General features: G+C 34.9%; 1 protein-coding gene across 2 annotated transcripts in view; it reads left to right on the forward strand.

The window, feature by feature from the left end:
- The window catches only part of ATRNL1 (attractin like 1), a 772750-nt gene that overhangs the window by 235673 nt on the left and 516119 nt on the right, over window positions 1-20958 (forward strand). The gene's annotated exons all lie outside the window — the stretch shown is intronic.

Below are 20958 nucleotides of genomic sequence, written 5' to 3' on the forward strand. Positions count from 1 at the left end.
GGAATCCGAAGCAGGCTCCAGGCTTTGAGCTGTCTGCACAGAGCCTGATGCGGGGCTGGAACTCACAAGCTATGAGATCATGACCTGGGATGAAGTCAGATGCTCAACTAACTGAACCACCCAGGCACCCCCAAAATTAAGCCTTTTAAGATGGCCTTTTTTCAGAGCCTTTAAAATAGAACCCATAGAATATGTTTGCCTTTGGTATCTTTCTTTTTTTTTTTTTTTTTTTTTTTTAACATTTATTTATTTTTGAGAGACAGAGTGTGAGTGGGGGAGGGGCAGAGAGAGAGGGAGACACAGAATCTGAAGCAGGTTCCAGGCTCTGAGCTGTCAGTACAGAGCCTGACGTTGGGCTCAAACTCATGGACTGTGAGATCATGACCAGAGCTGAAGTTGGACGCTTAACTGATGAGTCACCCAGCTGCCTCTGTCTTTAGTATCTTTCTAAAAAAAAAGAAATACTCTTAAATTTTTGGAAAACACATATATCAAATTTGAATTTTATTTTTATAATTTTCCTCCATATCTTATTGAATAAATAACTCTAATCAAATGTTTTTTGCCTTTCTTTTGAATCTGTCATTGTTAATTAAAATTGTAGTCATTTAAGACTTTCAAGTTGTTCTTATACTTTTCTTCTTTTTCCGTTTTACTAGACATGAACCCACTCTTGTTACTCTGCTTTTAGTAGTTTTATGAATGATTTTTGTCTTTTTATAATTTAGTTGTTATTCTCAAGATTTATTCTCACCTTGCCCAAAATTAACCCTAAAAAGCAGCTGTTTGATGTTATTTAAACATTCTTTTTTTCTTATTTAAATATATCATATAATATTAAAATAATTTTTATGGTTCTGAATTGTATATACTTACTTATATTAGATATAAATGTATTTGACACAAATCATAAACTCTAATAAGTATAGAATTATGAAAAAACTAATAAAAGATTTTCTAAAACTTTTATATCCAAAGACCTGCTAACCATGGAAAATGATCATTTTGTTTGTTTTTATTTAAAACAAATATGCTATTTGCTGTAGAATTATTTTAAACATTTCAAGGTAGATGATCATGTCTTTGACTAGGCATTTGGGTATGATAGGTTTTTAAGTTCAGAGAAGGTGAGCACAACCATATTTTATTCCTTCTCCATAGTCTCTTAAAAAGGATGTGAAAGTATAAGATCTTAGGGAAATTCCTATTAAGGAAGGCTGTTTTGGTCTCAGTACCATTGGAAATTAAGTCAGAGTTCTGTGTTCTAATATAGCAGATACTTCTAATATTTTGCTGAATATTAGTGTTCATAAGCAGGCCACCTTCTTGGTCTGTGCATTTGCACAGGGCTTCATGCTTAGAAGGGCATCATGCTTGGGTTAATGCATTGCTTTCACCATCTTGAAATTCTTAATAAAATTTTAACAAGAGCCTTATATTTTTATTTTGCATTGCTTCTTGTTTCACTCTCCCCCTCCATGAAATATATATCAGGTTCTGGTCCCAAACAATAAATATTTTATTTTTGTTCTGAGATTCCAGTATTCCATCAATTAAAACTGACAATTTAAATTTGTACTGTAGTTTTGTATAAATGGTACAATCATTTATAATAATTATCTCTTATGTGATGTGGTACTGTAGTAAGATACTTTTGTTTCCAGATTAGAGAGAGCAGTGTTTTAATTCATGGAACTCATGGGATTATAAGCTTAGAAATACAGAGTTACAGGGTTTGGCATATGTATGAAATAGTAAAACAATAAATTATATAGTTCTGAATGATGAAAGTACATTTTGCCCTAGTTATTATTTATGATTTTTATTTTTTTCAACGTTTTTTTATTTATTTTTGGGACAGAGAGAGACAGAGCATGAACGGGGGAGGGGCAGAGAGAGAGGGAGACACAGAATCGGAAACAGGCTCCAGGCTCCGGGCCATCAGCCCAGAGCCTGACGCGGGGCTCGAACTCACGGACCGCGAGATCATGACCTGGCTGAAGTCGGACGCTTAACCGACTGCGCCACCCAGGCGCCCCTTTTTAAAATTTTTTTTTCAACGTTTTTTTATTTTATTTATGATTTTTATAGGCGGGGAAAAATTGAAATGTTAATTAGTATAGTATTTTTTAGATGGTCTTTGTAGATAGAATTATATTCATTATTTTTTCTTCATTTTATTTATTTGGCTTTGGAGTGTGGGGCAATGAAAATAGGATCATCATTCTTAAAGCAATTATTTTCTACAGTGTGCCTATATTGAAAATGAGACTCTTGTTAGGAAGCAAAGCTAGCCATTCAAATCACTAAATAATTATTAAATGAGTACTTGTACTATTGAAGATGAATAACACAGTTTTTGCTTAAAGTATGTTTCGGGCTAACAATGGAGACACTAGCCAAAATATAATGTACTAATTTATTGTATTAGTGATTTGAAGTGCTTGTGAACCTCTCCCTCTTCACAGGATAATTTCTTTTTGGCTCTAAGTATGTAGTTGGACTTCACATCTTCTTGTGTATTTTTCATAACCTCCTCAAACTGAAATTGGTTCTTTTGCTATGTGCTAATTTGTTCCTTGCATTATCTGTGTACTTGCCTGTATCCTTTGCTAGAATGACATTCTTTGGGGACCATATCATCAGTACCACAATGTAAGGGTTCAGTAAGCTTATTTAATGGAATGGAATGAAGAAAGTGTTGAAGGAGTACTGAAAAGGGAGGGATTAATTCACCCTGGAGGGATTAGGTAAGTTTGAGAAGAGGATACTTGAGCTGAAACTTGAAGGAGGAGGTAGAATGTTCTGGGTATAGAATACAGTGAACAGAAGGGGAAACTACATCAGTAAAGCAAAGAAAGAAGTGAAAATGGAAGTGATTATAGCACTTCCGATTTTTGTGTAAGGACATAGAGAGCTGGAAATAGTACCCATCAGTCCCACCTTTACAGTGAAAGAAAAAAGAGCTGGGCAAACTGAAAATCCATGAGCTTGCTGGAAATCATTGGAGAACTGAGATCACAGGGTAACCAAATGGCCAAAAAAGTAGAGAGAAACAGGAGCTTTCAGGGAGAGAGGGGACTGGAACACTGGGTTACCTGGAGTGAAACCAACTGGAAACTTAGGAGAGCTGAGCTGAGCTGAGGTAGTTGATAAATGGCTGTTCAGGTTTGCACTGTTGGAGAGCAGAGCTCCTGCGGGCCACAGGAATTGATAGGGGTACAAACCCTTTTTAGAGTATCCCCTCTCCCCCAGTGAAGCCCACCAGTTGCTAAAGGAACAAAATGGAGAAAATTTTAAGAATGCATTTCCTGTGGTATAAGCTGGGGGAAAGGGAGTGGCAGACACGGTTGCCAGGGCTACAGTAATGAGGTCAAAACACTCATTTAAAGGGGCACGACATTATTTATCTTGACAGTTCTCATTCTGGCTCTGACCTAAAAAACAGTTTGGAACTGAGAATGGTAACTTATAACATGAGTATAATGGAGATACGAACTATAAGATAAATATGTAATGAGTGAGGTGGTATGCTCTATGAAAATTGTGTACTTTTGAGGAGCAACATGCAGACTTCAAAGAAAACACAACATTATTTTTGAAAAATTTCTCAGTTTTACATGTGAAGGTAACACGTATTTCATTCTGTGAAATACAACTTGATACTGTGAAATTCTCACTTTTCAATGTAATAGTGTAAAGAAGTCAGTAGTAAACTTGTTTTATTTCTTCAGCCTTCTAAAAATCCCTTGTGAAAGAAATTGGTGTTCTTCAGTGGGAAATAATATTCTTTAATAAAATAAAAATAAGTGAAAGAAGTTTCGATTAAATGTTGTAGCAGATACTTATGATGTATCTTGCCACCTCCCTTGGCTGTCATGGTTTCATCAAAGCTATAGTGGACAGTTTCCTGTACTTTTCCGGCATTCCACTAAAGTATGAGAGTCTTTGTTCCTCTTTTAGTTCCAAAGCTACTCATTTCTGCCCAGTGCAACCAGGAAGGGTAAGGCAGTTTATGCCGATACGTGTCATCCTCAACCAGTGAGGGGAGAGAATTTGTTCTACATTTCCCACTATGTCACCAATGCTTCCTCAGATAACTGGCCAACACCCATATCCAAGCTCTTATCTTCAGCATCTGCTACTGAGGTAATTCCAACTAAGGCAGTTGCTCTGGAAGTGGCTCCTGGCAACAGACCTTCAGCATGGGATGTTGTAGTTGGGTGACTTACCAGATGGCAATAAGCACTGTAATGCTAATAATGGTAAGTGGGATAGTGGTTATCCTATTGTGCTATAATATAATTATTGAGAATATTAACTGTGTTTGATAGGATAAGGTATAGGTTGAAGAAGTGTGAGTTTGTGCAGAAACTTTAACACCAGGAAGTTATGGGGGGATAGCTAACTATGATTGTGGACTTGGCTGGCTCTTGTCAACTGCCATAAAGCCTTAAAGAAGAAGCCTTCCGGGGCGCCTGGGTGGCGCAGTCGGTTGAGCGTCCGACTTCAGCCAGGTCACGATCTCGTGGTCCGTGAGTTCGAGCCCTGCGTCGGGCTCTGGGCTGATGGCTCAGAGCCTGGAGCCTGTTTCCGATTCTGTGTCTCCCTCTCTCTCTGCCCCTCCCCCGTTCATGCTCTGTCTCTCTCTGTCCCAAAAATAAATAAAAAAAAAAAACAAAAAACAAAAACAAAAACCAAAAACGTTGAAGAAGCCTTCCATCAACTCAGGGCATACTGCGAACATCAGAAGGCCTTCATGACGACATTTAAAGACCCTTACCTTCTACAGCTAGAGAACAGAGTATGTTGAAACTTATGCCCAGGATTTAATTATAAGGTTGGCTGGCTCTAAATGAAACTGAAAGGTCAACTGTGACAGTTCATCCATGCCAGTCACTGCCTGATGACAAGGAGTGGGAGTTTCAGGTGTACATCAGGGACACTTATAAGTATGACCTCAGAACCCTGAATCCTAGATTCATTCCCTTGAAGACTCCTGGCTAGAAGTCATCCTCTGTCATTTGTTAGAGTAGGGTAGCTTCCCTCTCCCTGGCAACAATGCAAAGATTTCACCTGACCTGATATTTATGCTTTATAAAAAGTTGTTTGACCTCCTCCAGAGTGCACCCTGCCTACACTTATTGTCTCCAAATCAGGAAGAAGTGTCAAATCTCAAAGTAGCATGACTGGGAAGACACATTCTCTGCTGTAGATAGGTAAGAGATATTACTGAAAAAGTTGCAAAGCCTGAGAAATATGCAGAGGCAGGAATCAGCAGTGCATATATGAATAAGAGTGGACCTGGCGGGTATTGGACCAAGGGGCATGAAATATAAGATGGGAGAGGGAGAATTTACTGATGTGCTCCTATGATTCAGGATTTCATGTCTTCTTGATATACCAGTAGTTGCTGATGGCTCTTTAAAATGTGGGCATGCTGATTGCCTCTAGACCATAGGTTGGGGGATGCTAGAACTATCTTGAAGAAATTTTGAGTATTGGAGTCAGAAAACTCAGTAAGTTGGATGCATTGGAATACATAAATTACATATATCAGATAGCCCATTAATGGATTTTATTTTCTTGGAGGTCGTCCAGAACACTTCCTTCATGAAGGCAATAAAGAGTAAGAGAAGCTCTGGAGTCTGTGAAACTCAGTGGTAGCTGTTCTCTGTAGGCCATAGTAGAAAATAGAAAATGTTTCCAGTCAGCTGGGCTCCCTAGTGTCAGTGGGTATGTCAGGAATCCAGAATAGTAAAGGCCAGGTGGTTGCACCTTTCCTTAAATGTAGATATAATTAACTTAACAGTTAACAAGACCAAGAGGCCAACAGGGCATGTTGGTTGGCAGGAATTTGTGGTATTGCCCAAGTGAGTTCTGACGGATGAGCTAAATTGACAGCCAACTAGATTATTGTTTGACTTACATTAACAGAAGGAAACCAAACAAACCATGAACCAATAAGCAGAAAGTTGATGTCAGCTGTTCAATGGAAAATTGTGATTCTTCACCCTTTTTTTATGATTCAGATCTGAATCTCTGGTTCCCAGCACCCATCAAATAAAGTTGAGAAAGCACCCATACCATCTCATCAATATACACAATAAATATTCCTCCAGTTTCTCCAATGGGACCTCAAGCCATTTAGTAGATTATTGGTCACTGGAAAAGGGAATACAGATACTTCTGAAGGGCTTTTGAATAAGGTATTTGAACTCATAGTGATTGCCAACATATCATTAATTTATTCACTTAAAAATCTTTTCAGTATTGTTACTATGTATCTTACGAAGTCATGTTAATATATCCAAAGACACCATTGACAAATTTCATCTTAACTACATGCGAAGAAAAAAAACAAACAAAAAACACATTTCTGGACTGACCCTAAATTAGACTTCTAATCTACTTCCAATTACCAGGAAATATCTAAATTCTAACAAGTCAATAAATTGTTCTTAAGTCTTGTACACAGTAAATGTGAAGCTCAGAGTATTTTGGCTGGGCAAAGGAAAACATTAATTTATTAGGTCAATGATTCTCAATGGTAATGAAATAATATTCTTCAGAAGGTTATGGATTTTCATAATTAATTATCTTGAAAATTAGGGAGTGCTCCTGGCATTTAGAGATGAAGAGTCACAGGTCCTTTGTTAAAGTGGAAACTTATGGAGACTAGGTTAAAAATGGAATTTTGGTATAAATCTGTTTAATTGATTATATTAGGTCTGCAGACTCTGATCATTTTCCCTGTCCCTAGTGCATAATTGGATGGATATATGTAGCCTCTAGTGGACCCCTCATATTAGCTTTCTGACCTGTGGAAAAAGAGCCATTAAATTAGACACGGCCATGTGGAGGAAGTCCCTGAAACTCCTTTCATCCACTCTGGTCCCAATGAAGATGCTAAATCAGAAATTAGAGATCTCATGCTAAAGCATGAAATGGAAATAATGAGGAAGTATTATATATCAAATAGGAGCTGGATCTTTGAGTGGTTAAAATATCGACAAAATTATGATGAAATGTCATAGGAAATGTATTTTCTGTCTTGAAACACCACCGCATGTTAAGGCATACATTCAGTTTTTGATATTTTAAAAGAGTTTGGAAACCAGATCATTTCATAGATAATAGGAAATACATGATAGGATGGAAATAGATACAGTAATATAAGAGCCAGAATTGGATTGTGGGCATCTGGGAACATTTTAAGCGCTGAAAAATAATTGACAACTCATGGGTAAATAATTTTAATATGTAATTTCTACCACAAAGATTTTGTATTGTAGTTCTACAGATTTTTAAGAATATATATATATATGATATAAATAATATAATTTTAATAACTTTGTTAATGAATTACAGGGCTGTTGATAAGTTGATACTAGTAATATGTAGTTGTTAGTCTATTAAAAGGAGTCTCAGATACTCTGTAGACACATGGTGTGCTCAGAGATGCGTGTTGTGGTTGCCATATACAGCATAGCTATTGGTGATGAAGTTTTCTGAACTCATGAACACATTTTTGTTAAATTCTGATCAGAATCGTATAGCATGGGTTTTCAACTTACGCGGTAGTTGCATTTCTAGAAGATTCAGTGTATGTTGTAAACATGCAAGAGCTACTCTGAGTTTATATGTAAAATGGACTTAAGTTCTAGGCTCAGATAATTATGAACAAAAACTTGTTCATTTGCCATGTTGTTCAAAAGGTATGTGGGATTTGGATCAATTATATTTTGTTGTTTTATGGAGTTGCCTTGTACATTCAGTATGTCTACTATCCTTAGCATCCCTTTTGGCCCTTTTAGTAAGTTCCATTAGAATCCATAATTATGGGGGCGCCTGGGTGGCGCAGTCGGTTGAGCGTCCGACTTCAGCCAGGTCACGATCTCGCGGTCCGTGAGTTCGAGCCCCGCGTCAGGCTCTGGGCTGATGGCTCAGAGCCTGGAGCCTGTTTCCGATTCTGTGTCTCCCTCTCTCTCTGCCCCTCCCCCGTTCATGCTCTGTCTCTCTCTGTCCCAAAAATAAATAAATGTTGAAAAAAAAAATTAAAAAAAAAAAAAAAAAGAATCCATAATTATGGAGATAAATAATTGCTACCCTTACATTTACCTCCATTGAGAACCATTTACCTAATCAATTTGTGTTTTTCTTTAGCCAAAGAACTTTTGTTGTTTCATTTATTGCACATAAGATCTTAGAGCCATTTGCTGACTTCTGGAGAAAATTATATATATTAGTACTGTTATTATATAATTATACATATGATAGTGCCATTAAATATTGTGTTGTTAGAGTAATCAAAATTGATGTGTTGATCCAGAATCATATTTTACTTTTTATCCACAATAAACTGAAGATTAAATTTCTCAAAGACATTTGGAATTATAATTATCTGAGATAATGACACTATTACTAAACAAAATCTTTTAATTTAGTAAATTAATTAATAAATGAATATCTTTTTTCCTTATAGTCTTTTCTCTTTGCTGATTATAGCTTTTTCATAGCAACTTATGTTAGGCTGATGACACTGGTTCTCAAAATTAGTGTGAAAAAGAAATCTTCAGGAATATGGTGATTTAAATTCTAGGCTGAGGACCAAATATTTGCTTTATTGCAAGTATTATAGGTGACTGTGAAATAATAGTCCTTGATGCACTTTGACATATATGGCGTTAGGAGGATAGTCTTCCTGAGTACTTTTTTCCTCCCTAGTGTACCTTTAGGCCAGGAATATCTAAGATTATTAGCCATTTTTCCATTTTGTTTCTGTTTCATTACATCTGGTCTTTTCTTTCTTTTCTTTTCCTTTCTTTTCTTTTCTTTTCTTTTCTTTTCTTTTCTTTTCTTTTCTTTCTTTTTTTTTTTAATGGGAAGGAGGCAGAGGATAATGCCAATGCCTTTTCCATTTTACGAAGATCATAAACTTGTGCCTTCTATTCTAAACTAATTTCTAGCACAAAGCAGGGGCTTTAAAAACAAATATAAATGAATATAACTTAGGACTTTTGTTTCCTCCAATTTCTCTTGTCATTTTTAAAAGTCTTCTATATTGGGAGTGGGGAAATATAATACCTGTTTCATCACTGTGCCCTAATATACATTAAGGAATCATTTGCTGTACAACCTACCTTTTTGTACTGTGTTGCACTGTATCTAATTTACATATGGTTACCAGCTTCATAAACACAAGTGGATAAACATCTGATGAATATAATCTTCAAATACTAACAGTAAATATCATTAAATTTTTCTCACTCATTTTTGCCCACTGTAGTCACAACTACTGATAGGGCTAATGGTTTATTTGTGCTGATGAACCAAGCAGCCTTGATATCTAAGATGTAAAATATTTGAGGAACTCCTATGCTTGCTTTATTTCAAAAACATTTATTCGAGTGAGAGACCGTAAGGGCATAAATCTCAGAATATCAGTTGAGAAAGCAGGTTACCAATTCAGTTTAAGCTTGCCCAATGTGAAGACAGATTTGGTATTATTCACCTCCCAGCTCCCCAGGAAGGTGCTCTCCTGGTAAAAAGTCCAACTTGAGTAAAAACAACTCTATGTCATGAAAATGTTTGAGTTCTTCTGGAGTTTGTCTTCTTGAATTTAAAACTTCTGGTTTTTAGGGACATACTTTCAAATCTATTATCTTTGCCATTAAGTCCTTTCTAAGCCCCCAGAACTGTACTAGATAGAATTTCATTTAGTTGTCAATCTAAACACAACTAGGTTCTGTTTCCTAGTTACTATTGGTTAGGCTGGAGGTCATGTAATTAATTGGGTTCTGACCAATAAACATTTGACCAGTGTCCATTACTCCAAGCCTCGCCCCTAAGAAGCTCTTGTGTCATGCATCCTCTTTTCCCCGTCCAGTAGTTCAGTGGAGAGAGGAAGATGAGGACCCGAACGATGGCAGAGTGCAGGAATAGTGCTGGTCCTGGAAGACTCCCTGCAGCCAGACATCTTCCCCAACTGCACCCCTTCTACACTGGATTGTGCCTTAAGCTACAGTCAAAGTTTTATTGTGTAAAATTACTGATATTTTAAGGTAGTTTTTTATAGGAGTAAGCATACCCTTCCATGAGTAATTACTATTCCCTTGGCATCTTGCTTGGCATCCTTAATTACAGCACTTTGATTTGAATTACCTTAAATGACCTATTCATTAAGTGTGACTTGTGGTATTAGTTTAGTGAATTGTCTGTGAGGTGTTTGGGTTAATTTGCTTATCCCTGTTCATCTCTTAAAGCTTTTGTACACTCTTCCATCCCTTTTATAGGAGTTATTCTCATTGAAGTCTGTCTCTTAGAAGACTTCAGCATAGTCCTTGATCTCGAGTTTGATTATTGCATTGACATAAGGCATAGAAAAGTTAAGTGGTTTTAATTCTAGATGGTCAGAATAGGGCTCAATACATACAGTATTGTTGGGATGTTTTTATAAAAGAAGTGTGCAGTAGGAGCAGAGTATCAGATTAAGGTGTAGGATATACTAATTATAAATTGGAAACAATTACAAAAAGAAACAAACAAATACCAAAGAAAGAAAATATACTATAAACTTTCAATTTATTTTGGTCAGTCTTCTATATTTATTATTAAAAATTATCTCAAAATATCAGAGAATGAAATGAATACCTTCTAGTATGTTTCAACTTAACCTTCTATGAAGAAATTAATTACAGTAAATTTCCACATTTAATGTGGAGAATATATCTGGTGTATATGTAGATGTTTTATCAAAATATGGATGCATTTCAAATGCATGTATGCTTTAAGATGAAGAATTACTGCTAGGAATGCCTTGGTGGCTCAGTTGGTTAAGCATCCAACCCTTGATTTTGGCTCAGGTCATGATTTCTCATGGTTCTTGAGATTGAGCCCTGTGTAGGGCTTTGCACTGACAGTGTGGAGCCTGCTTGGGATTCTCTCTCCCTCTCTCTCTCTTTCTCTGCCCCTCCCCTGCTCTCTCTCTTTCTCTCTTGCTCTCAAAATAAATAAATAAATACATATTTTTAAAAAAATGATGAATTACTGCTCTACACTCCTATGTCCGTTCGATTTATTTCTGGTGGCCCCAGTCTAGCATTCTTACTTCTAGGAGAAAAGATAGATGATTGAAAATATTTCAGTGTAATCTCTATCTCAGATAATTATCTTTCTGTCTTGCTTTGACGTTTGTAGGTGCAAATATAATATTTGTTAATTTATTTAATTTATTTAAATAAATTTATTTAAATGTTTTTTAATTTAATTATTAAATTATTTAATTTAATATTTAAATTTATTTAATTTATTTATTTAAATGTTTTTACTCTTCATTGCTGTCATTGCTGTCATCGTCATTGCAGTTAACATATATTGAACTGTCTCTGGGCTAGGTACTTGTATTTAATTCTTCCAATAATTCTGTAAAGTAGATAGTATTATTATCCCAATTTTACTATTAAGGACACAGGAACTCACAGAAGTTAGTTTGTCCAAAGTCACAATTTAATCCGTGTTAGAATAGAATTTCCATCTAGGTTTTATAACTAAAAAGCCAGTGCTCTTTACCTATTGTATACACATCTTTTTTTTTTTATTAAGGATAATTGGCAAATGAGATTTGAGACACTATTTCTGGATTGAAAAAAAAATTATTTCTTCTATTGAGAATTTGTTGGAAAATGTATAAAAAGTATTTGTGAGCTATACGTTATTCTACTTTTTAAATTCCAATTTTAATATAAAGTATGTAGTAGTTAATTAAACTTGTTCTTCAGATAACAAAAATTATTAATACTGTTTTTCTTTAGGAAAAGAATTACATAATGTAGAGATTGTTTTTATTCTGAAGAAACTTGTACTCTGTACTAAGTTTCAGATTAATCACTCTTCAGTTTATATATTTTTAATGTGAAATAGTTTCTTTAAAAAAATTGTTTTAAATGTGTATGTATTTTTGAGAGAGCGAGAGTGAGAGAGCGAGCATGAGTGGGGTAGGGATAGAGAAAGGGGGAGACAAAGAATCCAAAGCAGGGATATGGGGCTCAAACTCACAGATCTGAAGTGGGACACTTAACTCACTGAGCCACCCAGATGCCCCGACGTGAAATGCTTTCTAATTTATCAGTAATTTTTATTTTATTTTGATCCAGTAATTATTTTTAGTTTTTTTTTCTTAATTTTAAAGACATTGAATTTATATTTTTTAAAAAATCTTTTCATTGACTTGTAAATCTGGATTTTTTTTTTAATTTTTTTTTCAACGTTTATTTATTTTTGGGACAGAGAGAGACAGAGCATGAACGGGGGAGGGGCAGAGAGAGAGAGGGAGACACAGAATCGGAAACAGGCTCCAGGCTCTGAGCCATCAGCCCAGAGCCTGACGCGGGGCTGGAACTCCCGGACCGCGAGATCGTGACCTGGCTGAAGTCGGACGCTTAACCGACTGCACCACCCAGGCGCCCCATAAATCTGGATTTTTTTTTTAATGGACTTTAGTTTTTAGAGCAGTTTTGGTTCCCAAAATATTGAACAGAAAGTGTAAACATTTCCTATATACCCATTACCTCATACATGCATAGCTTTCTCCATTATCAATACTTTTCACCAGAGTGGTACATTTGATATAATTTATGAACCTACATTAACACATTAAAACCCAAAGTCCAGAGTTTACATACATTAGGGTTCACTCTTGGTCTTGCACATTCTGTGGACTTTGGCAAATGTATAAATGACTTGCATCCACTACTATAGTATCAAACAGAGTAGTTTCACTGCCCTAAAAATTCCCTGTGCCTCTCTCTCTTATTCGTCTCTTTCCCCTAACTCCTGGCATTCACTGATATTTTACCGTCTCCATAGTTTTGTCTTTTACAGAATGTTATGCAGATGGAATCATACAGTGTGTAACCTTTCAGATTGGCTTCTTTCACTTGGTGTGATATGCATTTAAGTTTCTTCCATGTCTTTTGATGGCATGGTAACTCTTGTCTTTTCAGCACTGAATAATATTTCTTTAAATGTACCACACTATTTGTCCACTCAATCTACTGAAGGATATCTTAATTGCCTCCAAATTTTGGAAATTATGAGTAAAGTCTCTGTAAACATTCATGTGCACTTTTGTCTGGACATAAATTCTCAGCTTCTTTGGGTCACTACCAAGGAGAACCATGGCTGGATTCTATGTTGTCAGTATGTTAAGTTTGTAAGAAGCTGCCAAAACGTCTCTGAAAGTGGCAGTGCCATTTTACATTTCCATCAGCAATGACTGAGGGTTCCTGTTGCTCCACATCGTCATACCCGTGAGCATCTGTGACTGTCAGTGTTCTGGATTTTGCCCATTCTAACTGGCGTGTAGTGGTATCTCGTGTTAGTTTGAATTTCCCTGATTACATATGATGTGCAGAATGTTTTTGTATGCTTATTTGCTATATCTTATTTGGATATCATTTTTTGGTGAGGTATATTTGGCCCGTTTTTTAATTAGGTTGTTTTCTTATTGAGTTTTAACAGTTCTTCATATATTTTGGATAACAATACTTTATCAGATATATCTTTTGCAAATATTTTCTTCAGTGTCTGCATCCGTGTCTTGTTTTGTGTCATGTCTTTCACTCAACACGTTTTGATAGTCATCCAGGTTGTTGCATCCATGTAGCGGTAATTTGATCCATTTCAATGTGGTAGAGTATTTTGTTGCATTATTATACCACACTTTATTTACTCATTCTCTTATCTCTTCTTTGATAATATGGTTTTTGTTTTGTTTTGTTTTGTTTTTAACCATTAAAACTAATACACTTAGGGGGCACCTGGGTGGCTCGGTCGGTTAAGCAATCAACTCTTGATTTCAGCTCAGGATATGATCTCACCTTTCGTGAGTTTGAGCCCCACATCGGAGCTTCTGTCTGTCTGTCTGTCTGTCTCTCTTTGTCTGCCCCTCCCTTGTTCTCTCTCTCTCTCAAAAAATAAATAAATAAACCTTAAAAAAACCCCAAAACCTCAAATGCACTTAGTATCCTCATATATATCTCCTGGTTCACAACTGCATACAATTTCGTTGTATGCAAATTTAGAGGATTTTAGAGGATTTTTCAATTTTAGAGAATTAACTCTTTTGTAAAATTGTTTCATCAAATTATACTCCTTCTAGGGCTGTATAAGTTTTCTTATTGTCTACACTTTTGACAGTACTTGATATTATAAGACATTTTAGTTTTTAGGATTCTGTTGTGGTAGTCTGAATTTGGATTTTCGTAAGAACTAAAAAGGTTCTTTAGTTCTCAAAGATTTATGTGTTTAATCTTTAAAATATTTTATGTATAATCACCAATTGAATTTTCTTTTATGAAATTGTGGTCTTTCAAATTTCTTGTGATTTTTGTTTTTCTACTGGATTCTTTTTCTTAATAATTTGTAATAATATTTTATACATTCTGGATGCATGTCTTTTGTTGGCGATATGTGTGGCAAATACCACTTTATGGTTTGGATTTTCACACTGTTTTTTTATGTCTTTTATGAAGAGAAGTTCTTAATTTTAATATAATCTGAAACATCAATCTTCTCCATTTTGTCAGTGATTTGGGGGAGTACTATTTAAAACTTCCTTGTCTTCTCCATTATTAGGTAATATCCCTGAGGTGGTCAGTTGGCCCTAGATTTTTCTATGTGGAAAGGTTTTAATTATTTCTTTAAAATATGATATAATCTATTCATTTTTAAAAGAATGTAACCTATTCAGATTTCTGAATTCTTCTTATGTCTAATTTATTCTTTGGTTTCTAAAAAAATTCCCTTTTTATCAGTCTCACTATGATATAATTAATTCTTCATATCTATATCTATATCTATATATTTCATTTATCATTTCAGTAGTTTTAGAAAGTTCAACCAGAACTCTTAAATCTTGCTTCTTCTCTCTTTTCTACCTTCTGTTTTTGGAGTCCAGTAACACCATATCTTTTATGTCTCTTTCATGTTTTTCCTCTGTCTCCTGACTTGTTTTTCAGTTCACTTTTCTCTTTTCTACTGTGTCTAATTTGCTGTTAATCTTATCCATTCAGCTCTTAATTTTGGTTATTGAATTTTCATTTTATAGTTCCCACTTTTTCAGACTAAATTCTTAAAACTATCTATTATAGTTTCTAATTGTCTTTTATAGTTTCCATTTTTTTCTGCAAATTTCTAATCTTTTCTGTTATCTCTTCCATTATAATAACGATAATTATTTTAAGACCTGTGTCTTTTCCCTGATAACATCTCAATTTCCATATCTTTGTGTCATCATCATTTGTTTTTGGTAGCTCCTCTTCTTATTTTCTTAGCTGTTTCAGTGCCTGGTTATTTTATTTTTTTTTTTTTAAATTTTTTTTTCAACGTTTATTATTTTTGGGACAGAGAGAGACAGAGCATGAACGGGGGAAGGGCAGAGAGAGGGAGACACAGAATCGGAAACAGGCTCCAGGCTCTGAGCCATCAGCCCAGAGCCTGACGCGGGGCTCGAACTCACGGACGGCGAGATCGTGACCTGGCTGAAGTCGGACGCTTAACCGACTGCGCCACCCAGGCGCCCCAATGCCTGGTTATTTTAAATTTTGTCCTTGATGCCATATTTGCAGAATCTAATCATAGATCGAGAACTTGGATGAAATCTTTTCCCATGAGAATTTAATTCTGCTATGTGCATGAGGGCAGTAGAACCTTAATTATTTTCAGAGATAAGGTTGATTCAAGGTAGATCTGCAGTCTCTGGAAGGCCTTATATTGCTCAAATTCCTAAGGTTACTCTTTGGGATTAGCTCAGCAGCCTTTGGTGGGCCTCGACTCTGACTCCTTTTCCTATGAAATACTGTCCCCATCCATAATCAGGGACAAAATACTGTCACCAAATGATCCTGGGATTCTATTCTTCTCTGTATCCAGGCCTGGCAAGTTTTCACTCTTTTGCTCTCCAATGTTTTAGACATTAAGAAGTAAAATCTACCTTTTGTAGTTATCTTCAACTTACCTGATTCTGTTTATCATTATTGGCCTCTGAAATACATAAACAGCCTTATAACTTTAGAAACTATAACTTTAGAACCTGTACTATTTAAGGATTTACCCTAACTCTATTTCTGATTTTTTTAAAGATAAATTGTCTTAGAGATATGTTATTAATGTTGATACTATGATACTCCCTTATATCATATCTTTGTTCATATTTATGTCATTTTATCAATTTTTTAGAGGAAAAACAAAACAAAAGCAAGTGTGTTTTATTTTATGTGTACTTTTTATAATTTCTCATGAAAATGCAAATTTATTATCAGATTCCCAGCTGTTTTAAATCATCTGTTGTGATATTTCAGAATTGTGGCAATTAGATGTTCCCCTTCTGTGTTTTTAGTTCCTGAGTAGAAAGAGTATATCTCTTTGGTAAGATGTATATGTATGTGTATTTAAGTATTTAAATCAATAGGGACAAAATGAAATGCTATATTTTAACACTTAGAAATGTGGAATTATTTTATATTTTGTTTTTTAAAAAGGCTATATTTATAATATTGTGTGATAATTCACGAAATGATAGCCAATATTTAGGTGACATGTAGTGACAATATTTGCCCTTTCAAAGTCCTAATAAAGATTTCAGCCTGAAACTGTTTTCTTAAAAGGTCTTGCCGTTTGCTTAGTTTGCTTACTGGGAATAGAGGATGATTATCCCTTTGCTTCAGACACAGAATACTTTGAAGTTATGTTTTTAATTAAACCGTTCAGAATACTTCTGAAGGCTTTCAATATTTGTGTCTGATCTTTATACAGAAAGATTCTGACTTTTAAAAATATTACTAGCCTACATATTAGAAATATTAATATAATTTATATAGTGCAATGTAATATGTTTAAGAATTATTATTTATATCTATACTTTTCCTTTCACATTCATTTTACCTCCTATAATCTGATTTAGAACTTGATCAAATCATTTAATTTCTCTATATATTATGTGAAGTAGATTAGTACATTTTCATATCTCAAATATATTGAAACACTTTGTAGTAATAAATTTTATGTGTAAGATGACTGTCAATGATCTCTGCCTTCTGGTAGTCAAACTATTATTTAATCCCTTTTTCTTGAGTATGGACAGGATCTGTGACTTCTAAACCAGAAAATATGGCAAGGGTAAGGGTATATTACTTCGGTAATTATGGTGGGTCACTTCTATGCATATGCTTTAAGTCTGTGTCCTACCAGAAGTTTTTCTCTAGAGAGTTTCTCCCTTCTTGGCTGGCTTTGAAGCAGTAAGTGCAGTTGAAGGCATCATCTAGGAGCTGTAGGGCCATAGCCACTGCTCTCCACCCAATAATAAGCAAGAAACCAAGGCCTTTAGTTCTATAGCCACAAAGAAATAAATTCTGCCAACCGCCTGAGGAAGCTTAGAAGCAAGCCCAAGCCCACTCAAACTTCTGATGAGAACCCAACCCTAGCAAACAAACCCTAGCAAACCCCAGCTATACAGTGAACCCCAGCTCCCTACAATTTAGTCTCAGAATCAGAGAGCCCAACTATGCTCTATGTTCAGACTCCTGACCCACAGAAACTGTGAAATAATAAATATGTGCTGATTAAAGTTTTGTGATTTGCTACTTAGCAATAGATAACTAGTGCAAATATAAACAATTGTGCTTTTATGTAATGTACTTGAGTTATATATTTGTGTATTAAATATATAATCCACACATTACGCACTTCAGTGTTTTCAAACTATGAAGGGCATCTCAATCTTTGAGATGAGAAAAGACACTTTCTTGAAGGAGTAAGATAGTTTCAACAATGCAAATTAAGACTTTCCTGAAAAAAAGATGGTGTTATGTAACACAATGGTTTGTTACAGAATAAAACATAGTTTAAAACATTTTTCTTAATCTGATTATTTCACATTCATAGATATAAAATTTTAGGAAGAAAGAATTTAGAATTTTCTTAGTAATATTTCCCTCTCTTTTTGTTGAAACCAAGAGCACACTTTACACACTGTATGTTGGCCAATTTGACAGTAAATTATATTAAAAAAATAATTGTGAGGTACTCCATTCTGATTTTTTAATTACATTTATGTATGAGGTCTGCAATGCAGTAGATAGATTATGATAATCTTGATTCTTCATCACATTATTATATGAATTACATGAAAATCTATAATGGCTGTGCCAAACATTTTAATGTATCAGCTGATTATATTTACAAGAGATTCATATCAATGGTTATACCAACTGATTTTGATATGCGGGAAATGAGATGGGAAGATCATCATTTGCATAGCTCAGCATTGGGTATAAGTGATACATTTATACATACATTTATAAATTTATACATGTATACATTTATATATTTATTTGAGATTTTATTCATTTCATCCCTTATAATGAATATATTTTTCCATGAGTGTTGATTGTACTATTAGAATGCAGAATCTTGGATTTTGATTAGAGATATGACAAGTAGACCTGAATTTTTTTCTTTTTCTTTCCTTTGTCTTTTTTTTGAGTGAGTTAGACGTGAGACAGATTCGTCTTATAGGATATGACATACTTTTAAGGAAAAATGGTTTATTCATGTCTGGTCTCTGTCTTTACTATGATGATTACAAACAAATCTCATACTTCCTCTACACTTACCAGTCTGCTTCTACAATTCTATTAGCAAGAGCTCTTCCTTTTCCACCAATTATTTATCTATTTATTATTGGCATGAACTTATGAGTTCCTGTTTTCCCCAGTGGTTTATAATTCATTGTTATACCTAATTATTTAGCATTCATATTGTTCCAGATTTGGCCAGTGGGAGCTACTTCAAGCTCACTTGTGTTTTTGTGACACATACCCATCATCATTTTGTGAATTCTTCCTTACTTTCTGTTATAAGAAGATGTTCCAGGCTCATCTTACACCTGTTCTGCCTTGGATCAGCCATTTAAAAAATATTTTTGTAGAGCTCTCAGTGCTGGATATGCTCTTTGCTACTGAGGTGCCTTAACGTAGTGACCTGTTCAATGAACAGAACTGGGAAATAGTAATTTATTTATATATACAAATAAATACACATAAATACATATATACATATACATGTGTACATGTGCATGCATACACACACACACATGTACGTTCTTTAGAAAGCATTACTTCATACCCAAGCTTCCAATTCCAGTACATCCCTCCAGTGTTCTTTTGGACCTTCTCCAGTTTCATAATCGTATGTCTCCTCCATTAGTGAAAACAGTGGCTTCCAATGACATTAACACATTCCTTATTTGCTCAATTCTATAATTCAAGAAATACTTTCAGAATTGATTTGTCTATATCACTTTAATAAGCAAACCTGAATAGATTTAAAAGTTTGAAGTTTCCACCTTACTCTGCCCAGGATTGAGAATATATAGTCAGATACTGTGTTAACAAGTTGTTTGGAATGGTCTCTTTTCTTTCTTCTTTGTTTTCTGTCCCTCCACACCTCTCTCCTCCTATTTTCCTCCTTCCCCTCCTCCTTTTCCCTTCAGGATGGTTATGTAGTATTCACTTGAAATTTATTAGGTTCACTTCTTTTAGTTTACTTTCTGTTTTAGGTGGTGGTTGTTTTTTTCCGCCTTCCCATTCTTATTGTTTTAATATATATATTTTGGAATATGTTGAACATTGACATTCTTTCAAAAGAGAAAAGTATTTAAAAATAAAGAGATTAGTTCCCATTTCCTCTTTTCTCCTCTGGTAAACAACTTCATTGTTTTCCAGTTTATGCTCCCTATGATACACATATATATATTTCATGTATGTATATCTGTGTATACACACACACACACACACACACACAGAGGCATAGAAATTCATTCTTTTCCTTCTTACACAAAAGGGGACCTACTGTAGATATGTATCTGTATTAGATCATTAAAATCTTCATCATTTTGGGGCGCCTGGGTGGCGCAGTCGGTTAAGCGTCCGACTTCAGCCAGGTCACGATCTCGCGGTCCGTGAGTTCAAGCCCCGCGTCGGGCTCTGGGCTGATGGCTCAGAGCCTGGAGCCTGTTTCCGATTCTGTGTCTCCCTCTCTCTCTGCCCCTCCCCCGTTCATGCTCTGTCTCTCTTTGTCCCAAAAATAAATAAACGTTGAAAAAAAAAAAATTAAAAAAAAAAAAAAAAAAAAAAAAAAAAAAAAAAAAATCTTCATCATTTTTTTGTTTGGTTTTGTTTACAGATGTATAGTGTTCCATTGGGTTTATGTACTGTGGTTTCTTTAACAAATCTTGTGCACAAGGATGTTTAGATAATTTCCAATATTTTGTGATTATAAATGATGTAGTGAATAAACTTTTGCCCATATATTTTCATATTTCTGGATGTTTACTTCCAAAGTTCCTATAAGTGGGATTTCTGGGTTGAAGAATAAATACTCCTGTAGATTTGTTAGGTATTGCTAACTTCTCTTCCATAGGGATTTATTCATTTTGTATTCCCAGCAGGTCATAAGTGTAAGGGAGCACTGTTGGCCCAGTCTCCTAAGCAGAGCATATGGTTATGCTTTTGAAATTTTGACAATCTGATTGAGGAGAAATGGCATCTTGTTCTAGCTTTATCTCATATTTCCCTGATTATAAGTGAAGTTGAACATCTTTTCATACAGTTAAGAACCATTTTTATAGCACTTTTTGTGAGTTGCCTATTTATGTATGTTGCCAGTTTTTCTATGGGATTGTTAGTTCTTCCCTTTTTTAAAGAGTTTTTTTTTTTTTTATAAATTAGGGATTTTAGGCCTTTTATGTCACATATGTTGTCAGTATTTTCTCCCAATTTATTACATCTTTTGATTTACTAATGGCATTTATTTTTACCACACCTTTCAGTATACGTATGTTACCATGCAGTCTTGTCTTCTAATATGTTTAAAGTTTATTTTATATGCTCAGATGTC

The sequence above is a fragment of the Puma concolor genome, chromosome D2 (assembly GCF_028749965.1).
Source record: "Puma concolor isolate L17-30 chromosome D2, mPumCon1.1.hap2, whole genome shotgun sequence".
NCBI lineage: Eukaryota > Metazoa > Chordata > Mammalia > Carnivora > Felidae > Puma > Puma concolor.